Source organism: Dromiciops gliroides, chromosome 1 (genome assembly GCF_019393635.1).
Source record: "Dromiciops gliroides isolate mDroGli1 chromosome 1, mDroGli1.pri, whole genome shotgun sequence".
Lineage (NCBI taxonomy): Eukaryota > Metazoa > Chordata > Mammalia > Microbiotheria > Microbiotheriidae > Dromiciops > Dromiciops gliroides.
In genome coordinates this window covers 249,768,779-249,787,054 of record NC_057861.1, presented here as the reverse complement: position 1 = coordinate 249,787,054, position 18,276 = coordinate 249,768,779, and the positions used below count along the sequence as shown (strand labels likewise).

At 37.8% G+C, this 18,276-nt stretch overlaps 1 protein-coding gene across 1 annotated transcript in view; it reads right to left on the bottom strand.

The window, feature by feature from the left end:
* LOC122747993 (meprin A subunit beta-like) overlaps nucleotides 1-18,276 on the bottom strand; it is an 80,793-nt gene that overhangs the window by 2,075 nt on the left and 60,442 nt on the right. The window lies entirely within an intron of this gene.

The window sequence follows — 18,276 nt, the reverse complement described above, 5'->3', positions numbered from 1 at the left end:
TATCATTCCTTCCCTGACTTCTGGAAAGATGTAGCAAATTATAGGATGTCAGAGCACCAAGTAATGGGGAAAGTGGTAAATAGATCTGAACCTAGGAAATTTCCCTAAGGTTTCATAGCCTAGGCCCTGTTATAGAAATCATAGTGTTGCAGTGAATCAGGGAGAATAAAATTGCTCTCCAGTTGGTATTAGGAAAACTCCAAAGCTCAAATAAATTTAGCCCTTGAATGGGACAGCTATCTGTAGCACATGCCTCAGTCTCCCATCATTGGCCTCCCAAGCCTGCCCCCAACATACATACCAATCAAGCTGTATATATTTTGTAGAGTTGGAACCATTTCTCTTCAAGGAAGCAGTGTAGTATACCTTTAAAGGTTCATTGTGGGAAGGGCAGCTAGGTGGCAAAGTGGATAAAGCACTGGCCTTATATTCAGGAGGACCTGAGTTCAAATCCGGCCTCAGACACTTGACACTTACTAGCTGTGTAACCCATGGCACGTCACTTAACCCTCATTGCCCTGCCCCCCAAAAAAAGTTCATTGTGGGGCAGCTAGGTGGCACAGTGGATAAAGCACCAACCCTGGATTCAGGAGGATCTGAGTTCAAATCCAGCCTCAGACAATTGTCACAACCAGCTGTGTGCCCCAATTGCCTCACCAAAAAAAAAAGTTCATTGTGTGGGTAGAATCATAGAATATAGAGGTAGAAGGAACTTCAGGGATAAGCTAGTCAAATCTCATTTCACAGAGGAAGAAACTAAGGCCCAAAGAGTTGAATCCCAAGGTCACATAGCCATTAAATGCCAGAGTCAGAACTTTATGATTCAATAGTCTCTCTTTTTTTTTTTTTTTGTGAGGCAATTGGGGTTAAGTGACTTGACCAGGGTAACACAGCTAGTGTTAGGTGTCTGAGGCCGGATTTGAACTCAGGTACTCCTGACTCCAGGGCCGGTGCTCTATCCACTGCGCCACCTAGCTGCCCCACAAGACATATTTAATTGGCCTCCCAGCCTCACATCTCTCACCCCTCCAATACATCCTACACATTGCTGCCAAAATAACTTTCTTTAATTGTAGACTGTGTGACTTCCACACTTATCCAATTCCAGCGGTTTCTTAATGCCTCCCAGAGACATTATGAAACTCCATTGTTTAACTTTAAAATCCTACACAACCTGGCTCAACCTACCTTTCCAGCTTCACTCTTGCAGTGTGAGATACAACCACACTGGCTTCTTTCTGTTCCTCATATACAATAGATCATTTCCCATCTCTGGACTTTTCTTCCCCCCTTTGCACTGGCCATTCCCTATGCCTGAAATGTTCTTCCTCCTCATCTCCACCTCACAGGATCCTCCTCTTCTTGTAAGATGCAGCTCAGACACTTACCTCTGCAGGAAGCCTTTCTTGATCTTCCCAACTAGTGACCTCCCTCTCCAGTAATCTTGCATTTAACACCTTTGTATATATTTGTACTTATTCACTATATATTTCTGCTGTATATACCCATTGTCTCCCCCATTAGAATGGAAGCTCACTGAGAGTATGGGTTATTTTATTCTTTGCACTTGTATATCTAGTGCTGTGTCTGGCACATAATAGGTGCTTAATCAATACTTGTTAATTAATCTATTATTGATCTTGTACTTTCAGAACATCTATCAATCTTCTTCCTTTTTGGTAAGGAAATATATCTGTCTATAACTACCTTAAGGTGATGTGCCCTTTTAAAAAAATATTGAATGGTATTGTTAACATTGTATAAATATAGGTATTTTTCTTGGATGTTTTCTAAATTACCAGCATGTTCTTAGGATAGGGATAATGATTATTCCTTAAATTATATTAATATAAGGAAGTCTCAGTTAGATGAAGAATCTTTGTATTGATGCAAGTGAGCACCTTCTCTAGAGCTTAGAGCCTTGGTGAGTTCTGTTGGCTCTAGAACTGACACAACTAGCTGTGTGCCCCAATTGCCTCACCAAAAAAAAAAATTCATTGTGTGGGTAGAATCATAGAATATAGAGGTAGAAGGAACTTCAGGGATAAGCTAGTCAAATCTCATTTCATAGAGGAAGAAACTAAGGCCCAAAGAGTTGAAGCCCAAGGTCACATCGCCATTAAATGCCAGAGTCATGAGAAGCCAGAAGTCAGAGAGCAGCCAGCACATGTCAGAGACAGGACTTGAAACCAAGTCTTCCTGGCTTCAAGGAAAGTTCTTCATCCAAGAGACCACACTGCTTCTCATTTTCCATTTTATGGTCACAAAGACATATATAAAGACAGGGGAAGTGTTCATTGCTCTAAACATGTTATTCTCATTTCACTTTGACATCAAGATGCCAGTAAGTTTCTTTACATACATAATCATAGCCTTTATCCTCAATGTGCCTTTCCTTGCTTGGTTAAGACTAAGGTATTTGCTAATATTGCTTCCTTCCATAGTTTTAGTTTGATCTCTGGATTCAAGCTAACAACCTTCAGTCTCTATTTTTGTTAAGCAAACCTTAAAATAGTCAAACTACTTGAGTCCAGATACCATTTTATAACACTGGAGACAGTTACCATGAGATCAATATGTTGTTTAATGTGTTTTTAGTGAAACCACATCATTTGATGTCATAGATAAATTTGTTCTTGGCATTATTGTACAGGTTACTTGTTTTAAATAGAAAAGTTTTCCACATAGACATCAAATGCTGTACAATTCTCAGTATCCTTGGGATGATTTTACATTTCTGTAGTACCTGACTAACCAATGAATGCCGGACTAAGTCAAAGTCTTTCATAGAATCAATAAAAGGATGAGAACAAGCAAAATCATTTAAGAAATTGGCAAGGTAATCCCAAATCCTCATTTTGGTCAATTCAGCCATCTTCCTTCCTTCAATTACCCACCAGAACTTTTGAATGGTGGGAAAATGGGAGGATTTGAAGTTCTCTTTGTGAGGCAAAAAGTGATTGGAAAGTGTCCAAAAAAAAATCCTATACAATATAGCAACAGAGAAAATAAGGTCCTGAATAATCAAGAGAGGGATGTCCATGCATAATAACTCTTCAGCAGAACAACTGTCCTTGACTGATGGAAGTCCTATTCAATGGCTATACATTTTCTCAAGAATCCATTTGAGTGGTTAATTATTCCAGAGTAACTGGACTGAGCACTGGGTATTCTCTTTTCTTGATTATCAAGACCTGAGAATCACTTCTGTTTCCCCTTGCTCCTTCTCCTCCTTTCTTCTTCTTCTTCTTCTTCTTCTTCTTCTTCTTCTTCTTCTTCTTCTTCTTCTTCTTCTTCTTCTTCTTCTTCTTCTTCCCCCCATTTGTTGTGTCATCCTACCTGGAAAGGCTTGCTTTCAAATGGACTGAAAATACAAGCTTCCTTAAAACATCTTGGCATCTGCTAAAAGAAGGCTCTGATTTCCTGAAAGCTGACAATTAAGGCAGTAAAACTAACTAGATAAAATTTCATTGAATCCCTCAACTTAGGAGAAAAAAAATTACATCTTTATTTCTACTAACGTCTAAAGAAAAAATATCATTTCCCTTAATTATGTATAATTGGCAACCAAACATTATTCTGAGAATGTGTCTAGATTTCCAAAATGGCCCAGGACACCAAAAAAGTTTAAGAACCTTTAAACAAGATTTGAAGTAATGACTGTTATAGGAAATTGAAGAAAAACTTGTTACATGTGTAATATTTGCATTTTCCCCACATAAGGAATTTTCACTCATATGTATAAGGATTTTTATTTCCAATATATCTAGGTATGTATGGCACTGCTTTGGAACTGTATATTAAGACTTTACTTGCTTGTGTTTTCTTGTTTAAAAAAGGAAATATTTACTTAATTTTAACTCTGAATGGTATCTCCTTAAATTTTTTCCTTATTTACTCTGAGCCCACTAAATTTTCAAAAGTTCGTTTTACTTTTAAAAGTTCCTGACTTCCTTCAAATCCCCAATTAATCCTTGTACCTTCTAGAAGACTTGCATTTCCTTTAAAGCTAGTGCCTTCTCCAGTTTATACTGTTTGAAATTTGTGTATACAGTCTTTTGCATGTTGTCCCCTCAATTAGACTGAAAACTCCTTGAGGGCAGAGACTGTCGGCCTTTCTTTGTATCCCCAACACTTAACACAGTACCTGGCACATTGTAGGTTCTTAATATATGGTTATTGATTTAAGTTAAATTATATTAACTGTGATGGAAAACAACAACTTCTGAACATGCAATAATTGAGTTTTGCAGTGCTTTAAAGTTTACAAATAGCTTTCCTCACCACAGGCTGTGGATACATGGCACAGGTATCATACCAAGTATTTCCAAGGATCTGTGATCCCATCAATGGGGATGCTCCTCCAACAGTATAGATCATAATACATCCTTTCCTGCTTCTTATGTCTGGCCTTCATCTATCCCCTCTTTTATATTCCCCCATAAAGGGTATATCCAACATGCTGGAGGCCTTTCTTAGGTCTTTTAATATTGGATGTTTACCAAAAAAATAGACATATAAATCAGTGCAATAGATTAGATACAGAATCTACATACAGAAACAAATGAATATAGTACCCTGTGTTTGAAACCCAAAGACTATAGCTACAGAGGAAAGGGCTCACTACTCAATAAAAGCTGCTAGGAAAACTGAACAGGTATTAGGTTTAGACCAATAGCTCATACCAGGTATCATAAGTTCCAAATAGATTCATGACTCAGACATAAAGGGCGACACGATAAAGAAATTAGAGAAACAAACCAAAAAAGTTTCAACATGGCTGACCCCTTTTCTGTTAATATATCTGCTGGATTATGATCTTCTATGCTACTTGTGGAGAATGTGTTACAGTCTACTTATGCCCACAAGATATTTCACTTTTACCCTTTCAGTCTCTGCAATTTTGGTTCTTTAGAGATTGTGACGTTTTATGATTCATATACATTGTATCCCTGGAAGAATATTATTGTCAAAAAAGTTGGGGTTCAGTTTTGGGAGCAGCTCAGGATTTTTCAAAGTGCTATAGAATTTCTGAAAAATATTCCAGGATCTTTTCTTCTTCTTCTTCTTAATCAATTGTGAGTCCAGTTCACTGTCTGTCTGCAGAGTCTCACCAAGATAGATATACTAATACACCAAACCAATGACTATGTAGCAGCATATCAAGATCTAGGAATAATCATTCTTTATCCATTTGCTTTTTCCTGTGTATATTGTTGTCAAACTCTTTAAAGCATTATATTCATTTTACTGATAAAGAAACAGCCTGAGAAAAGGTGAGAGCGATGGAATTTGAACCAAGGACTCCTAGCTTCTGATTCTATGTTCTCTCTATCACATTACTCTGCACTATTGATTCATCATTGGTCTTATACTGAAATGTCAATAAACAGGGGTAGCTAGATGGTGCAGTGGATAGAGCACTAGCCCTGGATTCAGGAGGACCTGAGCTCAAATCCAGTCTAAGACACTGACCCTAGGCAAGTCACTTAACCCCAATTGCCTCACACACAAAAAAATTGTCAATAAACATGTTTTTATTCCCATTTTTTGAATGGAAATAGTAATCATTTCCCCCTATTTTAAGTGCAAAATCTTGAGCTTCCTTGAATTAGAGAAAAATAGTTCTCTTCCTTACAGGAAAGATGGATTCAGTCAATCAACAAGCATTTATCAAGCATGCATTATATGTCAAGCATTGTGCTAAGTCCTAGTGAAACAGAGAAAGGTAAAAATATGAACCCTGCCCTCAAGGAGCTCACACACTGGGGAGGGAGATGACATCAAAACAACTGCATGCATAGAAGATACATGCAGTGTAAATGGAAGGTAATTTTATAAGAAAGGCATTAGCAGTCAAGGGTGTGTTGAGGGGAGGATGGCCCAGGGAAAGTCTCAAGCAGAATAAAAGCAACTTGAGCTGAATATTGTAGGAAACCAGAGAAATCACAAGGCAGAGGTAAGGAGGGAGAGTGTTCCAGAAATAAGGAACCTCAGTAAAAAGACATGGAGGTGGTAGATAGAGGTTTGTGTGAGAGGATCAGCAAGAAAGCCAGTGTAACTGTAGCAAAGAATGTAAAGAGGAGTAAAGTGTGAGAAGACAGAAAAGTAGGAAGAGGTCTAGTTGTGAAGGGCTTTAAAGATAAAGGATTGTATATTTGGCCATGCAAGTAATAATATACTTTTATTACTAAATAATAGCCACTGAAATGTACTGAATACAGAGGTGAGCGAGTTAAACCTAAGCTTTAGGAAGATCATTTTGGCAACTAACTAGAAGATATACTGGAGCAGGCAATGAGACCTTGAGGAGACTATTGCAATAGGCTAAGTGTGAGGTGATGAGGGTCTTCATCAGGGTGACAGCCTTGTGAGTGAAGAAAATGGGTTGTAAATGAGAGATGTTGTGAAGGTAGAAATAACAAAACTTGGCAACAGATTAGATATGAAGTGTGAGAACAACTTAAGGGGCAAGGATAATGTGACACAGGGTTTGGGACTATTAAAGTTTAAGCTGCCCAACTGGCTATCCAGATGGATACACCTGGGAAATAAGGGAGATTAAATTCCATAGCAAGAAAGTCAGTTGGGTGTGGCTGCTGCCTGAATTAGGAGACAGAGATAACTCCAAAGGTCAGGACTATCATTCCAAAAGAGAATTCTCCCTGATTCTCAGGAAGCTTTCCCCACCCCAAAGGGAACTTTCCATGGTCAGGGGGTCACCTCATCTGTCCCTCCACCATCTGTCCTCTATAAAAGCTTCTGCTTTTCTTCTCTTGGAGGAGTAAGATGTCTCTAAAATATCTCCTCTCCTCAAGGGAAGTCTCTGACTTCCCTCTTGGTCACTTTCTCTGAGCACCCAAATAAAAGACTATTTTATTCTAATTAGATTGTATGCAAGAGGATATAATTCTTTAAAGAAGAATACCTGAGGACCCCCACCACCTATTCCCCCCCCCCCCGTGACAATAACAATGGTTGAGTGTATGGGTGACTGGGAAGATGATGGTGCCCTTGACAATAAAATGAAAGTTGGCAACAAGAGAGGGTTTAGGGAAAAGATAACCAGAATAGAAGTCAGTAAATGACTCACCAGTTTTCTGGGGCTGGCTGAGGAATGAAAATGACAAGAGAACATATTATCATGATAGACAAGATTTATCAGTGCTTCTCTTGATCTCACTGTCCTAGCTAATAATAAAAGCATTTATTTATTTAGCACCTCACTAATATTTTTAATGACTTTATATATTTTGTACATATTTTTAAAATAATAAAACATTTTTATTTAAAGAAACACTGTGCATTATTGGATTTGAATAAGTGATGAACATAGTTGGAAATATTGAAATTTCATAGTACAATGCACACAGTAGATATTGTGTAATTTAAATTTCTAAATGTAGGTTCTAATCTGTCCCCCCCGGTTTGGGGGGGAAACTGACTAAAAACACTGATAAACGAGTTTAGGTTTTTAAGGGTTTATTGAAAGATAGTAAAAGAAAGAGAAAGATTGAGAACAGAATTCCTATAACCTGGTGATACTAAACTTCCTAAGCTCCCCTGTGAAGTCTTCTCTCCACCACAGTGATGTCTCGCGACCTCTGCTTCCTTCTTCCTGTTCCCCTCCCACACATTGGAGGTTCTTCAAGCTGATTGGTTGACTAGGCCCAAAGGTGGTCAAAGTTCAAAGTTGTTAGTTTCTGAGAACCAAGCTTTCTTAAGTACCAGCCAGATGTGCTTACAATCTAGTTAATTAGAAGTCAGCCAGTAATCCAGTCAGCAGTCAAGTCCAATTCAATCAGTTTAAATCAGTCTCCAGGTGGGCCCTGAGTATCTGCTAAATCTCATCTATCACATTCCATTATCTTGACACAATATGTAGAAATTTGATCAGAAAGCTCCATGATCAATATGATGGGATTATAAGGAGGATGTTTGGTGGTTTTTTTGTTCAAATAAATCTAGTAATTTGTTATACTTTTAATAACACAGATATTAAGTATATAATGTAGTAATATAAAATAATATTATCATTGTACCACATTCACTATTATAGAATCATAGACTTAGAAATGGAGAAGACTTTCAACATCATCAGTTCTTCAGTCCTTACATTTCATATTTGAAGACAGAAGCCCAGAAAAGTTAAGTAATTTCCCCAGGGTTACATAGGTAGTAAGTTCCAGAGCCAGGGTGTAAACCAGGATCTTCTAATTCTAAATCTAATACTTTATACACTATATACCATGCTGCCTCCCAAAGGTTAAGAAGTGGCAGGTGACCCTCTAAATCAGCAAACCTTCCTATAGACATATGTAGGTACCATGGTTCCACTGGAAGGCTACAGTGTGGTATTGGCCATTTCATATCCCTTAGAGAACTGTACCCCAGCCCTGAGGGAGAAACTTGTATGATGCCCAGAAGGTTAGGAGCCCTAGTATCTTGGTAAAAAGTCCAGCACCAGTCCCATAACCTGGAGAGCCAGAGCCACCATATGACAGCATAAATGTGTAGCTGCTATTTGTCTCTGCTACTGCCAGTCCATAATTAGATCCAGGAACCAGTCCTTCGTTGCCCACAACTGCTAACATCTTTTAAGTCAAAAGGCTGTTATCTTTAGGGCTAGGGAAGTATGGTGGGACTTAGTCAGCATATAGATATGGCTTTGCAAACCTTAATACAATGTGTAAATGCTAAATAATAATATTATTTTGTTTCCCCAGGGCAATGCTGACATATACACACATACATGAATATATATATACACATATACATACATACACACATACATATATATGTATATATACATACACACAATACAATGAATATATATATATATATACACAAACATATACACACTCATTGGATTCACAATTCTATAAAGTATGTACTATTATTATCCCCATTTTATAGTTGAGGAAACTAAGGTAAACAGAGGTTAAAGTGATTTGCCCAGCTAGTAAGTGTCTGAGGCAGGATTTAAAACTCAGGTCTTCCTGATTTCTAATCCCACTCTTTATCCATCATGTCTCCTAGCTTCTTTATGCCATTATCCCACCCCCAAACCAAAGATCCTTTGTCCTTTCAGATCTTTCAAGAAAGGGAAAAAGAGGATGACTCTGCAGCTGACCTTTCTCCCCATTTTTTTAAGTTCTGGCTCATAGCAGCTCATGATAAACAATTCATCCACACAGCTTCCACAAGGATAATTAATCAAAATCCCAAACAAAGGGAAACCTCCTTGTAACCTCATCAAAGTGAAGTGGGAAATCCCAGATCAGCCTCATCTATAAGCACCTACTAAGTGCATAATACTGCTTATCTGTGATAGTTCTGATCTTCATGCTCATTTCTTACTGAGTCATAAAATTCAATAATTCACATTGATTCTCTAGAGCTTGAGAATATGGGATAATTAATAGTAGTAGATTTAATTTCTGAACATTCCCAAAGTGCAGTTGCAGATACAGAAACATCAATGGAAAACAACTGGGGCATTTTCTAAATTCCAAACTATTTCTTATGTTTATTCTTTATGTCAGCTTTTCCTCTTTGCCTATTACTACCCATCCTTTAACTGACATGTTTTAACCCCTCTGGTAGACCTTTTCTCAGAATATTTTTCAATGCATTAAATAAAATGCATAGGATTATAGAGGAAATTAATTCTCTTGAAACATAATTATCATTTTTAAAAAATAGCAAGTTAACAAGGGGCATATAGGTGGCACAGTGGATAGAGCACTGACTCTGGAATCAGGAAGACTTGAGTTCAAATTCAGCCTCAGGCACTTATTAGTTGTGTGACCATGGGTAAGTCACTTAACCCCAATTCCCTCCAAAAACAAGCTAACAGATCCTCCAAGTAAAAACAAACAAAACAAAACAAAAAACAAACAAAAAACCCTCATATTTTAATTCATATACAGTCACGTTTCTCTTAGTTTTCCAGGCTTCACTCTCTGAATAGATAAAATATAATTGTATTCTTGACCTGAGAAACTGGTTTGAGGAATAATGGAGGGTGCAAAGAGGATATCTCTGGGATGCCTTGAAAAAACAAAAACAAAAACAAAACCTAATAACAAATATGTCCTTTGACATTTTTTATCTTATATACTATGGAATATACTGGAAAAGGTTTAGAACAAAAATTCGTTCTTTAATTCAAAAATTAAAATGTTGCTGAAAGATGATGGCTAACAAGAGACTAATGAAAGCCAGATAAATGGTGGCTAAAACCCAAAACATATCCTTATTTTATAGTGAAATGATTGAAGGACTTTCTCTAGGTTCATCCATTTAGAATGGACAGGAAAACAGGTGTGTGTGTGTGTGTGTGTGTGTGTGTGTGTGTGTTTTACCAGTGGACAATCTCAGTCCTTCAGCAGCTGTTTCTGCTTCATCACAAAGTGTTCCACCAGCTTTCTTCACATGTATCCTGACACTAGGAGGCATTTGGGGATGGCTAAAATGTCTATTTATGGACCATTATGGGTCAAATCAGCTCCTACAATGTCTTTCATAAGATACTAGGTAATATGTCTTGTGGCTGGCTGCCAAGTTATAAAGCCACCTCTGGTCCCCAAACCCAAGGAAACAAGTTAGGCAACAAGTGTAGATAGGGTGGCAAACTCCCAGTGTGTCAAGTTGCAATCCTTAAAGAGAAGCCATTTGGGGAACTACCCAGAATGGCCTCCCAACATAGATTATATGTGAATCTTAGCTGTTTTGGGAGACATTATCTATCCAGGGGAAGCTCCATAAATTGAGACTTAAATGAAATGAAATGAATCTAGGATAAAGGAGCTGGGATCAGGAGCAGGCATTTCTACAGGCTTCACCTGAGCACTATTCTTCTTAGACCACGAACCACAAGAAAGGCTGCACAAAGGCCAAATCTGTTGAAACTGAGGAACATAATGGAATAAAGGAGAGAAAAATTGGGGGGTCTGACTATGAGGGAGCATTCTAGGCTAGGAAAACAGGGATATATCAAATGGAACAGGTTTCTTAGCCATGGGTTCAAATTAATTTTAATCAGTCCTTCCCCAGATTAAGAATCACCTGAAAGTCTTGGTTACCTACTGAAAGCACAGATCCCTCAGCTCTGTCTCTAAGTCTCAGTATCTATCCACTCATCATCAAAACTTGCCTTCATCTCATAGAATTTGTTTCCCTAACTTCTCTCCTCTTTTTCTAATTAAGGAGTTAGCCCCTTGGCTCCTTAGAACTATTTAGAAATGAAATCTAGATAACTACACCCTCAAAAATCTGCTGTCAACGTGAAAGCTATTCACGGAGCTTTCACTATTACTGCTGGTGTAGGAAAAGATGTCTCCATGGAAGCACCCCATTATCTGGTATATTAAATAGGAAAAAATGATTTCCTGTAATCTATCTATCCATCAATCTATTTATCAATCCATCCATCCATCATCTATCATCTATCTATCTATCTATCTATCTATCTATCTATCTATCTATCTATCATATTTGTTCAAGTTATAGGATTATAACCCAAGAATTAGAAGGAACTTTATAAAATGTGATCCAACCTCTTCATTTTACTTATGTGAGCAAACTGAGTCACAAGGAAGTTAATTGTCAACGTCACACAGGTAATAGGTATCAAAGGTAGGATTTGAACCATAATTCTAAGGGAAGGTCATTGCTATTTTTTTCTAATGGAGAGGTTGTTGAGCTGTCCCATGTGAAAATCTTCTGGGAGCCTTAAGAATTCCTCAGAGAAGAAGCCAGAGGAAAATAATACAAAGTCTCAAGGGTCCTTATTTAGGCCTGCAAAACAGCAGTAAAATAATGGAGTCTTGACTTATCAGGCCTGAGGCTCTATATCTGTCGTCTGAAATGCATTTATGCAGTAATGGAATTCCAGATGTGTTTCAGCGTTTACCACTCTCATTCTACAGGGCCAGGTCTAGAGCACTGGCATTATGGAGGCTGCTGAGGTAGACCTCTACGAGGTTTCTGAAGTAACCTGTCTTGTCTCTGCTCTATACACCTGGTGCTCATCCTGAGGATGAGGTCTCTTCCACCTCTTAATGTATTATCTCCATTAAATGAAAAGCAGGTAGTAAGAGTAGGGACAGGACAAGAGGCTTCAATGGCCTGGTAGACATTTTAAGGATGTAGAAACCAAGAGCTAGAGATCTGAACTGACTACAAAGGCCTTCAATCATTCACTGAGACATTCAATGATAGCCCCAGAGTATCTATTTGCAAATTCTTTCAGCTGCCTAAAAAATTAATATGTGATGATGATGGTGGTGGTGGTGATAATTACTTATTTATTATCTATAGTCTTTCCAAAATTGTATTTGCACTTTTACTGTGAAATGTCTTACTTTATTCCATCTGCATAAATTTATTGGTCCTCTCTTCTCTGGTCACATCTCTATCCTCCTTAGGTCCACTCTCTAACCTTGATCTTGATTTCATTTGACCCTACCAACCTTTCAACCTTAGCTTCAGGAAGAAGTTTGAGGATATTTACCCACTAGTATTAGTATATGTGAAATCTCTTGTTTCGATATCCATAAAATAAGTTGTAAACTCTATAAAACTTTCAGGTACAGTTCATCTACAAAATGATAAGCCTGTGGACTAAATTCATTATTTTGTTATGCCTTACCTTATAAGTTCAGTATCTTCTGCCATAATTTTAAATTAATCAACAATAAAATGGGATCTGATTAAGAAATATGTTTTATCTTTCTTCAGGTCTCTGTGTGAGCATCCAGAGAGGCTCAGGGCTGAGCTTCTCATCTACCTCTTCACTGCTTCCTTTGGTGACTTCTTCAGCTCGCATTTGTCTAACTACTATTTCTATTCAAGGACTAGTCCAAGGTGTGTGTGTGTATGTGTATGTGTTAATTATTAAGCAATCTCCTGAACTAAAATTCCATGTTATTAACACATTTATCTGGATGTCCTCTTATCATTTCAGCCTCAACATGACCAATTAATAGATCCTGAATTCCATTTCTATCAATCAATCATAGGATCATAGAATTCTGAATCTAGAAATGGAAGGGACCTCAGAAGTCCCTAGTGTGTGTAGTACATTTACCCTCTGTCTTTCCTTTTAAAAATAAAATCTGAAAATGACTTGTTTTTGTATCATTTTGTGATGTATCTCTTTGTCCCTCTTGAACTGAACCCTCTATAGTAACAAAGAAAAACAATCAAGTAAAATCAATTTCTATAATGACCACATTTTTCTGCTCCTCTATTGTCACATCTCTGGGCCAATATGAGGGGGCAGCTAAGTGGTACAGTTGATAGAGCACTGGCCTTGAACTCGGGAGGACCTGAGTTCAAATCTCACCTCAGACACTTACTAGCTGTGTGACCCTGGGCAAGTCACTTAACCCCAAATGCCTTAAATATCCGGGACCATCTCCAATCATCCTGATGTATATCTTTCCATTGGAGCCAGAGGGCTCTGTAAGAGAAAGTGAGGTTGGTGACCTTGCACAGCCCTCCCTCACTTAAATCCAATTCAGTACAAGTCATGACATCACTCCAATGTCATGGTCCTCTTGGAGAATGAAGGACAAACAACAACAACAACAACAGCTAATAGTAGGGGAATCGTATTTCATTATCTATTCTTGGAGACCAAGATCCTTTATTATAATGACAGAGTCTTGGCTTCCTTTTAGCATTTTTTGTTACAATATTCCATGCTTACATTTTCTTAGGTCATATTCATTGTATTGGTATTGTTCCTTTTATATTTCTTCTTGATAGAGGAGTCACTGACAAGAGTCAGCATCAGCATAGCAGCAAATACAGTCACAATGGATGAAACTGCTATAACTATGGTGTCCTGGGTCTCACATTTTTCTCCCCTGTACCAACAGGCTTTCCCTGAGCAACACATACAGAATAAGAAATTAGATTTTAAATTGTTGTAGCAAGAAATGTTTAAAAATGTACTTGGTTAACATTTAGCTAGCTCATGTTCAGAGTAGTGTTAGCCATTCAATAGTAGGAAAGATCACTAGAAAAAAAGATATTTGATGAGTTGAAGTTGTTTAATTGTGTAATTTTTGACTAAGGTATAGGGATCCTAAGCTATACCATCGGGAGAAAGAGAGCCGTGCACCATCCCACTACTGATTTGTGAAAAGATACAACAAGTCATAAGATGCAGGAGCACCCAGAACTGGGGAAAATGGTGAATAGATCAGAAACTAATCCGTGCCCCAAGGTTCCATAACCTAAGCCCACTTATGGAAACCATAAGGATGCAGTGAGTCAGAGACAATGAAATTAGTCTCTAGCTGGTACTAGGAAAAACTCCAATGCCCAAATAAAACAAGTCTATGAATAGGTATCTATAGCAAACACTACAAGCACACTTCCTCAGCACACTTGCATGGACACACACACACACACACACTCACACACACACACACATGCATTGGGCTGGGTTTATGTTTTACAGTTGTGGCCTTTTCCCTTCAAAGAAGCACAGTGTGATATACCTGAAAGAGCTCATTGTGTGGATAGAATCATAGAATTTAGAGTTAGAAGGAATTTTGAGATAACTTAGTCCAACTCCCTCATTTCATAGAAGAAGAAACTGAGGCCCAAGTAGTTGAAGTGACTTGCCCAATGTCACATAGCCAGTAAATGCCAAAGTGAAAACTTGATATTTTAACAGTCTCCTAATTGGTCTCCCTGCCTCACATATTCTAATATATCCTACAAACCATTGACGAAGTAATTTCCTTAAGTGTAGACTATGTGACTCTAATATTTATCCAGTTCCAGTGGCATCCTATTGCCTCTAGGACACTTTGCAAACTCGTGTTTAGCTTTTCCTAATATTCCCAAATGCTAGTAAGCTCCCTTTTAAATTAACTTTATTTAACTCCTTTTTATATATTTATGCTTATTTCACTATACATTTTTTCTTCATACAATTTTACATGTAGCTCACTAAGAGTAGGGATTGTTTTATTCTTCGCACTTGTATACCTAGAGGGGCTATGTACTAGTCAGTGCTTAATCAATACTTGTTTATTGATTTATTCATCCAATGCTATGAGACCATCTATCAATCTTCTTTCTTTTTGACAAGGAAGTATTGATCTTGTATAGTTGCCTTAGAGTGATGTGTCCTTTCTTTTTGGCTTTGTTTTGTTTTGAAAATATATTGAATGGTATTGCTAACATTGAATAAATATGGGGGTTTTGTTTGGATACTTTCTAAAATTATCATTATGCTCTCTAGATAGGTATAATGACTAACATTCAAATTTTTATTAATATAAAGAATTCTCAGTGATGCAGGTCAGCACCTTCTCTAGAGTTTAGAGTCTTAGAGAGTTCTCTTGACTCTAGAGCCAGGAAAGGTTAAGTGACTTGCCAAAGGTTGCACAGCCAGTACACATCAGAAATAGGACTTGAAACCAAATCTTTCTGGCTTTGTAAGAATTGGTTTGGGGACCCCATCTTTGGCTAAAATTAGAAAACCGCGGGCACACCCCGCATGGCTCCCTGCCCCCTTCCCTGGGCATGCCCTGGCTCCCTCCACCCAGCAGGGGTATGCACAAAAACCCTGGCTCGCTCTGCCAAGTTAGGGTATGCAAGGAAACCCCGTGCCCCAGCTGGCCTTGGGTGCTGCCTCTAGGGGTGCCAATGAATTAGCTTGGGGTGTGTGGGTGGTCGGTCCAGGTTTCCTGTGAGAGAAGGGTTTTGTATTCTGAGCAGTAGAGAAGAGGAAGGAGGAGACGAGGGGAGGAGATGAGAAGAAGGGAGAGAGAGAGAGAAGAGTTCATGGCGACAGGCAAGAAAGTTAAACATGGACGCTGAGGGGGATAGAGAGAGTTTGGTGGGTGAGTTTACAGGAGATGTTTCCTGCTTTTCTTGGTCCTTATTTCTACATTTATTTCCATCAATACACCCTGTTATTTTGTTCTTTTGAAAAGAGGCTTTTTAATCTCATTTCTTATCAGACTGGGAGAAACAGTGGGGGAGGGGGCAGTGCGGAAGAGGAGGCTGGAGACCTAGAGGTCCCCTGTTGTTTTCTGAGTCTCAATATTGTGGCTAGTCTCCCAATTAACTCTTCCCATATTAAATTTGGCACTTACAGATTGGTGGCCCGTATGGGGCTTAACGAACCTGGAGGATCTTTTAAAACCCCCCTTACAGCTTCAAGGAAAGTTCTTCATCCAACAGGCCACACAGCTTATTTTCCATTTTATAAAATATGTCACAAAAACCTATGTAAAGGGGGCAGCTAGGTGGAACAGGGGATAAAGCTCCGACTCTGGATTCGGGAGGACCTGAATTCAAATCTAGCCTCAGACACTTGACACTTACTAGCTGTGTGACCCTGGGCAAGTCACTTAACCCTCATTGCCCTGCAAAACAAAACAAAAAACTATGTAAAAACTGGGAAACTGTTCACTGTTCTAAACACGTTCTTCCCATTTAATTTCACCTTCAGGATGCTAGTAGTTTTCTTACTATACACAACCATAGCCTTAATGCTCAATGTGCTTTGCCTAGTTAAAACTAAAAGTATTTGCAAGCATTGCCTCCTCCTACTGATTCAATTTGATCTCTGGATTCAAGCTCAAATCATTCAGTCTCTATTTTTGTTAAGCAAACCTTAAAATAGTTAAACTGAGCCCAAATAACATTTTAATATCACTGATATTAAAATTAATATTTTAATTTTAAATTAATTTTAATATCAGTAAGTTTCCATGAGATAAGTAAGGTGTTCAATGTATTTTAGTGGAACTACTTTGTCTGATGTCATATCTATATATCTCTCTATATATACAGCATATGTATTAGTGATGTTTTCATATGACTTCCTTTTTCATTTGACAGCCATACTTAGTTCTGTTCAGGAGGGATGATCATACATTTAAGACTAGGCAGGATCATAATAGACTCAAACTTATTCCCTAATAATAATTTATTTCAATTATTTTGGACATAGATAACAATTTTCCATGTAGACATCAAATGCTGTACCATTCTCACTCTCCTTAGGTCTATTTTACATAATTGTAGGACATTATTAAACCATGAGTCAAAGGCTTTGATAGTATCAAAAAAGGAGGAATATATGTTATAGCACTTTGGGGCAGTTTGTTCAATAATTACTGAATTGATAAATTATTTTTTGAAAGCCACCATACATTTTATACATCCTTTGTATTCCTCAGGCAATATATTATTTTTATATGTGTTTATAGATTTTTAAAAATTATGTAAGCTATAATTTCTATATTTAAAGTGTATAAGCTTGTAATTGGCCTATATTTGGAGGCATGGGGTTAGGCTTCTCATCTTTATGAGATAAATGTTATGCCTTCCATTAAGAAAAATAGAATCAGGGGCAGCCAAGTGGTGCCGTGGATAGAGCACCAGCCCTGGAGTCAGCAGTACCTGACTTCAAATCCAGCCTCAGACACTTAACACTTACTGACTGTGTGACCCTGGGCAAGTCATTTAACCCCAATTGCCTCACAAAAAAAAAAAAGAAAAATGGAATCAGGCTTGCATTTGAGAGGAAGTTTGTAAAGTGTGTTCCTGATAGCTCAGCCTGCAGTGATAAGTTGCAGTTTCAAGCCTTTTCTTGCATAAATTATATTAATTTTATTAATAATTATTATGATTCATGTAATTAACATATTTATATGGTTAATGTAATTATGGTATTATTTTATATAATTAATGATAGTTAAACAGAATAATGTAATTACACAGCATGACACCAAAATCCTGTTGAGAAGGGAAGAAATGTGCTATTTGCTATGACCAGTGTATTAAACTGAGCATTAACTGATACACAGATGACTTGAATTTGAATCCCCAGAACTACTACTCATTAGGGGAAATCACTTACCTTCCTGTGTTTCAATTGTTTTTCATCTGTAAAACAGGAATAATCATATTTGTACTATTTTATAAGGTTACTGTGAGGGAAACACTTTGCAAATTATAAATCAATTATGAAATCAATTGTTCTGAAATCTATAATCTTAATGCCTCCTAGATATTAAGTGGCTTGCCCAGTGGGTCACAGGTAGCCTGTGTATGAGGTTATCTCGACACCGAGACCAGCCCTGTGTCTACATTGCCAGTCTTTCCTAGCTCCATACACTGCTAAAGACTTCTTCAAATTACCCTCCTTTACTCTTGTTTAGATCTATGTATACAATCTCACTCTCTCTCCGTCTAACTCTATCTCTACCTCTATCTATGTATCTTGTGTGTGTG